Source organism: Gracilinanus agilis, chromosome 1 (genome assembly GCF_016433145.1).
Source record: "Gracilinanus agilis isolate LMUSP501 chromosome 1, AgileGrace, whole genome shotgun sequence".
In the NCBI taxonomy this organism is placed as follows: Eukaryota; Metazoa; Chordata; class Mammalia; order Didelphimorphia; family Didelphidae; genus Gracilinanus; species Gracilinanus agilis.
The window spans coordinates 677,216,741-677,224,981 of NC_058130.1; the positions used below are offsets into that span (position 1 = coordinate 677,216,741).

Consider the following 8,241-nt stretch of genomic DNA (forward strand, 5'->3'; position numbering starts at 1 on the left):
AATCCAGATCTTCCCCTCTCCGGGCCTGGCACTCCTTCCACTATGCTAATCTACTTACCTCCTTCAGCTAAAGTTTTAAATTTGTTGAGCAGAGACAACACGGGATTTAAAGTCAGAGAACCTGACTTTGAATTCCTGATTCTCTACTCATTAACTTTTGTGCTTTTGAGGAGGTGATTTAAATTCTCTGGACCTTTGTCTCTTCCTAAGTGAACAAGGGAGGATTTGACCAAATGATCTCAAAGGTCCTTTCCAACACTCTCCATCCTATGATCCCTGCTAAATATGGGAAGAGAGGACGAGCTGGGGGTCTGGATAGTAAGGCTGGTAGTGTTGTCTAAGAGACATTTGGCTCTTTCCCTGGAAGCGTAACTGTTTATCTAGCAGAGCTCTTGTAGCCCCAGATCCTGGGCCAGATTAGAGGGCGTCCCTCAAACAGAAAACTGTTTTATGGCGACATCATTCCCGGTTCAGGATCGTGTGTCTCTGGGCCCCTGCTCTGGGCATCACCGAAATGCTCTGATAAAGGGCTTCGGGTGACTCAGCAAGGCTAATGCCATCACCTGAAAGCGGCAAGTGGAAAATGTGAGTCAGAGCTGACTCTTTATAGGGCTCTCCGGAGTGCCAGGCAGCCTCGTTTGCAAGGCTTTGGGAAACTGGCATTTGGAGGGATGATGAAAGAAATGAGTGCCAGTTGAAATACGTTCTCTGTGGGGGCTCGTGCGTGCCTGTGTGCCAGCGTGTGTGTCTTGGATCCTCCAGTTATCTGAGCTCCAGCTGAGCGTGGCGCTGCCCACTGTGCCCTGCCGAGGCAGGACGCTGCCCCTCCTCTCCCACAGTGGCCCCCCTTGACCCATCCACCCCCTTGGAGGCTTCACTTACTCCGATGAGTCGCGGCGGTGCTGCTGGTGACAGGAAGGTTAATCTGTCTACATTTGCACATTGGCCCAAGAGAAGAAGATGAAAGAGGAGGGAGGGCAGGGAATCCTACCCAGATCAGCATCTCGGGGCTCCTGCCAGGCTGCTGCTGTGGCCCCAAGGAAAAAGGGCAAGACAAGGACTTTGGGTTAAATGGCAAGGCAGAGTGGCGGGAAGGGCGCTTGCTTTCTTCTTTTCTTTCTCTTGATCTTTCTGTGTCCTTAGATACTTAGATTTTTTTTTTTCTGGAAACTCTTACCTTCTGTCTTAGAATTGATACTGAGGATTCAGTGACTTGCCCAGGGTCACACAACTAGGAGGTTTCTGAGGTCACATTTGAACCCAGGATCTTCTGTCTCTCCGTCTGACTCTCAAACCACTAAGCCACCTAGCTGCCCCTCAGCAGGCGCTGTAATTTTTTTTGAAGTTTTTATAAAAAAAAATATGGAACGCTTTATGAATTTGTGTGTCATCCTTGCGTAGTGGCCATGCTAATATTCTCTGTAGTGTTCCAATTTTAGTATATGTGCTCTGAAGCAACCACAGCAGGCACTGTTATTAAATGAGTCCCTCCCTTACCCCACACCCCATGAAATGATGATGATGATGATAATAATAATTAATAACAATATTAACAGCAACAACATCTTATTTCAGTAGCTAGAGTCTAACCTGGCTCCAGAATTTAGCAGGATTGCAGATCCTTATTTGATTCCACTACATCAGGCTTCCTTTCCACCCCCTTCTTCAGAATCAGGAGCTCATGGGGGCAGCTGGGTAGGTCAGTGGATTGAGAGCCAGGTCTAGAGATGGGAGGTCCTGGGTTCAAATATGACCTCAGACACTTCCCAGCTGTGTGACCCTGGGCAAGTCACTTAACCCCTATTGCCTAGCGGAGTGGTTCCCAAACTTTTTTGGCCTACTGCCCCCTTTCCAGAAAAAAATATTACTTAGGGCCCCTGGAAATTAATTTTTAAAAAATTTTAATAGCAATTAATAGGAAAGATAAATGTACCTGTGGTCATCACTGTCTCCCTGGATTGCTGCAGCACCCACCAGGGGGCGGTGGCACCCACTTTGGGAATCACTGGCCTAGCCCTTACCACTCTTCTGCCTTGGAGCCAACACACAATATTGAGTCGAAGATGGAAGGTAAGGGTTTGAGAAAAAAAATAGAATCAAGAGCTCTGAGATTTCAGGGCATTTATGAACTTGAATGGGGAAAAATCGCCTCTTTATTTTCCTTCACCTTTGATTTCCTAAGTGATCCTACGTATTTGATTTTTTTTATGTTTAAAATCATTCTCCTGAGGAGTCCACAGGCTTCATTAGATTGCCGAGGGGTCCAGGATGTAAGAAAAGGTTAAGAAACTTTGACCTAGAAACAATGGAGATGATCAAAAGTCAGTGCTCTTAGCAGAGTCTCCCCCAAGTCTATTCCAAGTGTGAGAAGCCTGGACCCTGGTTCCCACTTCCTACACCTGGAGAAAAGAGCTAACTTCAGCAGTTCCCTTCTCCATTCTACTGCTGGATCTCTTGGTCTGTGGATTAAGGGACCCCTGCCATGTTTAAGCTAAAAGGAGTTTTTTTTTCCCTCTAAACCCATTGGCTCTTGGACCAGTCCTGGGGAGGGAGAGCCCGGTGGCATTAGCCCAGCTTTGACTTAGATGCCCACAGTGCCTTTGATGCCCATTCTGGCTGCCAGCTAAGGATCATTGAGGAATAAATAATACACACACAATGAAGTCAAAATGCTCCCCTCTTTGATCTATGGAAATCTAATCATATATTTCATCCTGGAGCCACTGGAGTTTATTGAATAAAGGCTGATGTGGCCAGACACACTTTAGGATAATCACTGATAGCTAAATGGAAGACAGAATAGAGTAGAAAGAGAAATGTGGCAGGCAGACCACCAAACTATAGTAATAGCACAGGCATAAGGTGGAGAGGGCCTGCACCTGGGATGGTAGCCATATCAGAAGAGAAAAGGTGATGTATCTGAGAGAGATTAATGAAGGTAAAATCAACAGGCCTTAGCAATGGATTGGATATGGAGAGTGAGAGAGAAAGAGCCCAGGATCACACTTAGGTTGCTAGCCTAGGTGACTGGAAAGATGGTAGAGCCCTTGATAGTTACAGGAAAGTTAAGAAGAAATAAGACATTGGTGGGACAGATCATAAGTTCAGTTCTGGACACGTTGAGTTTAAGATGTTTATAGGACATTCAGTTGGAAATATCCAATAGACAATAGTTGGAAAAGTGAGACTTGAGGTTAAGAGAGAGGTTAGGGCTGGATAAGTTCAAATTCTGGCTCTGCTTCTTCCCACGTATCTGACTCTGGACAAGTCACTTAGCCCTGAGTCTCATTTCCTCATGTAAACATGAAAGTGCTTTGACTGGAGGGTCTCCAAAGTCTCTTCCATCTTTAAATCTTTGATCCTATGACTACCTCTGCCAGCATAGAAATGATTCCATACCCAAAGTCCCTTACCTCTGCAGTGGAAGGAGGGAGGGTCAAAACATGGTCATTTTAATTAGAGTATTCAGTTTTTTTCATTATTTCTTTCCATTTCCATTGTTGAAGTCACTGTGTTTATTGTTTTTGTGGTTTTGCTTACTTCACTCTTTATGAATTCTTCTAAGGGAAGACTCATTTTTGTAGTGATATGAGTCAATGGGAAAATATGATTAGATTTTCATAGATTTTGGCTTTTTTTTTTTTAACCCAACAGCTTTTGGGAGACATATCTATTGTGTGAAGTTACTGTTGTTTGTAATTATAGCTCTACAAATAGGGGTCCTTCAGGTAAGTTTCTGCAGAGTCGGGTGTGTGCCTGAGTGGACAGAGCACTGAATCTGGAGTCAAAGAAACTTGATTTAAAATCTGACTTCTGATAGTGTCCTTCAAGAGAATGTTAGATTTGGGGTCATTTAAATCTAGATTCAAACAATGACTAGTAGTGTGACCTTGGGCGAGTCATTTGCTTGACTCAGTTTCCTCATCTGCAAAATGGGGATAATAATAGAACTTGAATTCCAGGGTTATTATATTACTCAAATGAGGTAACATTTATTTATTTATTTATCTAGCTAGCTATCAGTCTATCTATTTATTTATTTACCTGCTTATTCATTCACTCACTCATCAATCAATCAATCAATCAATTAATTCATTCATTCACTCATTTATTTATTTATTTGTTTGTTTGTTTGTTTGTTTGTTTGTTTGTTTATTAAAACCCTTACCTTCCATCTTGGAGTCAATATTGTGTATTGGCTCCAAGGCAGAAGAGTGGTAAGGGCTAGGCAATGGGGGTCAAGTGACTTGCCCAGGGTCACACAGCTGGGAAGGGTCTGAGGCCAGATTTGAACCTAGGACCTCCCATTTCTAGGCCTGGCTCTCAATCCACTGAGTTACCCAGCTGCCCTCTAAATGAGTTAATATTTAGAAAGCACTTAGCATGATGCTTGGCATGCAGTAGGTGTTTTTTTTTTTTTTTTTTTTTTTTTTTTTATCATCGTGCAAAACACACTTCCATATTGGTCATTGTTGTAAGAGCACACTCATATAAAACCAAAACCCCAACATAAAACTACAAATACACAGATGTGAAAAATAGTATGCTTTGATTTGCATCCATCTAATTCCAAGCTCTTTCTCTGGAGGTAGAGAGCACTCCATGTCATAAGTCCTTCAGGACTGTCCTAGATCATTTCATTGCTGAGAGAACCAAGTTTTCACAGTTGGTTATCATATAATATTGTTGTTACTGTGTACAATGTTTGCCTAGTTCTGCTTATTTTGCTCTGCATCAGTTCATGTAGATCTTTCCAGCTTTTTCTAAAGTCATCTTGCTCATCATTTCTTATAGCACAATGGTATTCCATTGCCAATATGTACCACGATTTGTTCAGCCATTCCCCAACTGAAGGACATCCCTTCAGTTTCCAATTCTTTGCCACCATAAAAAGAGCAGCTATAAATATTTTTGTATAAGAAAGTCCTTTCTCCTTTTTGATGATCTCTTTGGGATACAGCTCCAGCAGTGGTATTACTGGATCAAAGGGTATGCACAGTTTTATAGCCCTTTGGGCTATAATCATCCAGAATGATAAGGTCAATTCACAACTCCAACAACAATCCATTAGTGAACTAATTTTGCCACATCCTCTCCAACATTTATTATTTTCCTTTACTGCCATATTGAACAATCTCATAGGTATGAGGTAGTACCTTAGAGTTCTTTCAATTTGCATTTCTCTAATCAAGAGTGATTGAGAACAATTTTTATATGATTATTTATAGCTTTGATTTCTTTATTCAAATTATTTGTTCATATCCTCTGAGCATTTGCCAACTGGAGAATGGCTTGTATTCTTATAAATTTGTCATAGCTCTCTATAGATCTGAGAAATTAAACCTTTGTCAGAGAGATTTGTCATAAAAATTTCCCCCAATTTCCTTTCTAATATTTGTGACATTAGTTTTGTGTGTAAAAAAAAACTTTTTAATTTAACATAATCAAAATTATCCATTTTATATCTCATAATAACCTCTATCTATTGTTTGGTCATGAATTCTTCCCTTCTCCTAAGATCTGCCAGGTAAACTATTCTATGTTCCCCTAATTTAGTTATGGCTTTATATCTTTATGTCTCTTTATATCTAAATCATATATCCATTTTAACTTTATCTTGGCATAGGGTGTGAGATATTGGTCTATGCCTCATTTCTGCCATACTGTTCTCTAATTTTCATAGCAGTTTTTTTTTTAAAATCCTTAACTTCCATCTTGGAGTCAATTCTGTGTATTGGCTCCAAGGTAGAAGAGTGGTAAGGGTAGGCAATGGGGGTCAATTGACTTGCCCAGGGTCACACAGCTGGGAAGTGTCTGAGGTCAGATTTGAACCTAGGACCTCCCATCTCTAGGCCTAGCTCTCAATCTACTGAGCTACCCAGCTGCCCCCCAAAGCAGTTTTTGCTAAACAGTGAGTTCTTATTCCAAAAGCTGGGATCTTTGGGTTTATCAAACACTAGGTTCCCAAGGTCATTTACCCCTCTATATAGTATATCTAATGTATTCCATTGATTTACCATTCTATTTCTTAGCCAGTACCAGACTTTTGATGATTACTGCTTAATAACACAGTTTGAGATCTGGTACTGATAGGCCATCAACCTTCACATTTTTTCTCCCATGAATTCCCTTGATATTTTTGACCTTTTGTTCTTCCAGATTAATTTTTTATTATTCTTTTTAGTTCTATAAAATAATTATTTGATAACTTGATTGGAATGACATTGAATAAGTACATTAATTTAGGTAGAATTGTCATTTTTATTATATTAGCTATTTCTACTCATGAACGATTAATATATTTCCAAATTGTCTAGATCTGACTTTGTTTGTGTGAAAAGTATTTTGTAATTGTGTTGATATAATTCCTGGGTTTTTCTTGGCAAGTAGATTTCCAGGTATTTTATATCATCCAGAAGACTTTCTCTTTCTATCTTTTGCTGCTGAACTTGGAGATATATAGAAATGCTGGTGATTTATGTGGATTTATTTTGTATTCTGCAACTTTGTGAAAGTTATTATTTCAACTAGTTTTTTAGTTGATTCTCTAGGATTCTCTAAGTATATCATCATATCATCTGCAAAGAGTAATAGTTTAATTTCCTCATTGCCTATTTTAATTCCTTTTTTTCCTCCTTTATTGCTAAAGCTAGCATTTCTAATACAAAATTAAATAATAATGGTGATAATAGGCATCCCTACTTTACTCCTGATCATATTGGGAAAGCTTCTAACTTGTCCCCATTGCAGATACTTGCTGATGGTTTTAGGTAGATACTGCTTCTCATTTTAAGGAAAGGCTCATTTATTCCTATGCTTTCCAGTGTTTTTAAGAGGAATGGGCGTTGTATTTTGTTGAGGACTTTTTCTGCATCTATTGAGATAATCATGTGATTTCTATTAGTTTGGTTATTGATATGGTTAGTTACGCTGATAGTTTTCTTACTATTAAATCAGCCTTGCATTCTTGGTATAAATCTCACCTGCTTAAGTGAATGATCTTTGTGATATATTGCTGTAGTCTCCTTGCTGGTATTTTACTTAAAATTTTTGCATATACATTAATGAATGAAAATGGCCTAAAATTTTCTTTCTCTGCTTTTGCTTTTCCTGGCTTAGGCAACAGTACCATATTATGTCATAAAAAGAATTTGGTAGGATTCCTTCTCTGCCTATTTTCCCAAATAGTTTCTAGAGTATTGATATTAATTGCTCTTTAAAAGTTTGATAGAATTCATTTGTGAATCCACCTGGTCCTGGGAATTTTTTCTTAGAGAGTTCATTTATGTTTTGTTCAATTTCTTTTTCTAAGAGGGGATTATTTAAGTTTTATATTTCCTCTTTTGTTAATCTGGGAAATTTTTATTTTTGTAAATATTTATGCATTTCACTTATATTGTCAGATTTATTGTCATATAATTGGACAAAGTGACTCCTAATGATTGTTTTAATTTCCTCTTCACTGGTGGTGAATTTATCCTTTACATTTTTGATACTGATTATTTTCTTCTTTTCTTTTTAAAATCAGATTCACCAATACTCTATTTTATTTGTTTTTTTTCATAATATCAACTTCTTACCTTATTTATTAGTTCAATGGTTCTCTTACTTTCAATTTTATTAATTTTCTCTTTAATTTTTAGGATTTGCAGCTTAATCTTTAATTAGGGATTTTTAATTTGTTCTTTTCTTAGTTTTTTAGTTGTATGACCAATTCTTCAATCTACTTTTTCTCTATTGATGTAAGCATTTAGAGATATAAAATTTCCCCATAATATTGCAATGGCTATATCCCATAAATTTTATATGCTGTCTTCTCATTGTCATTCTCATTAATGAAATTATTGATTGTTTCTATAATTTTTTCTATATGTTTTCTATAATTTTTCTTTGATTCACCCTTTTTTAGCATTAGATTATTTAGTTCTAATTAATTTTTGTCTTTTGATAGACTCATTGATTATAATTTTTACTGCATTATAATCTGAAAAGGATGCATTTATTATTTCTGTTTTTCTGCATTTGGTTGTGAAGTGTTTATGCCTTAATAAATGGTCAATTTTTTGTGTAGGAGCCATGTACTACTGAAAAGAAGGTATATTCCTTTCTATTCTCATTCAGTTTTCTCCAGAGATCTATTAGTTTTAACTTTTCTAAAATTTCATTCACTTCCTTTACTTCCTTCTTATATATTTTTTGGTTTGGTTTATCTAGATCTGATAGGGGAAGGTTGAGGACCCC

The 8,241-nt window shown here is 38.0% G+C and overlaps 1 non-coding gene across 1 annotated transcript; it reads right to left on the reverse strand.

The window, feature by feature from the left end:
- Positions 1–1,356: 1,356 nt before the first annotated feature.
- On the reverse strand, positions 1,357–1,462 carry LOC123232672. Its single transcript, XR_006505199.1, has one exon. It is a non-coding gene; the product is annotated as a U6 spliceosomal RNA (small nuclear RNA).
- Between the last annotated feature and the right edge of the window lie 6,779 nt (positions 1,463–8,241).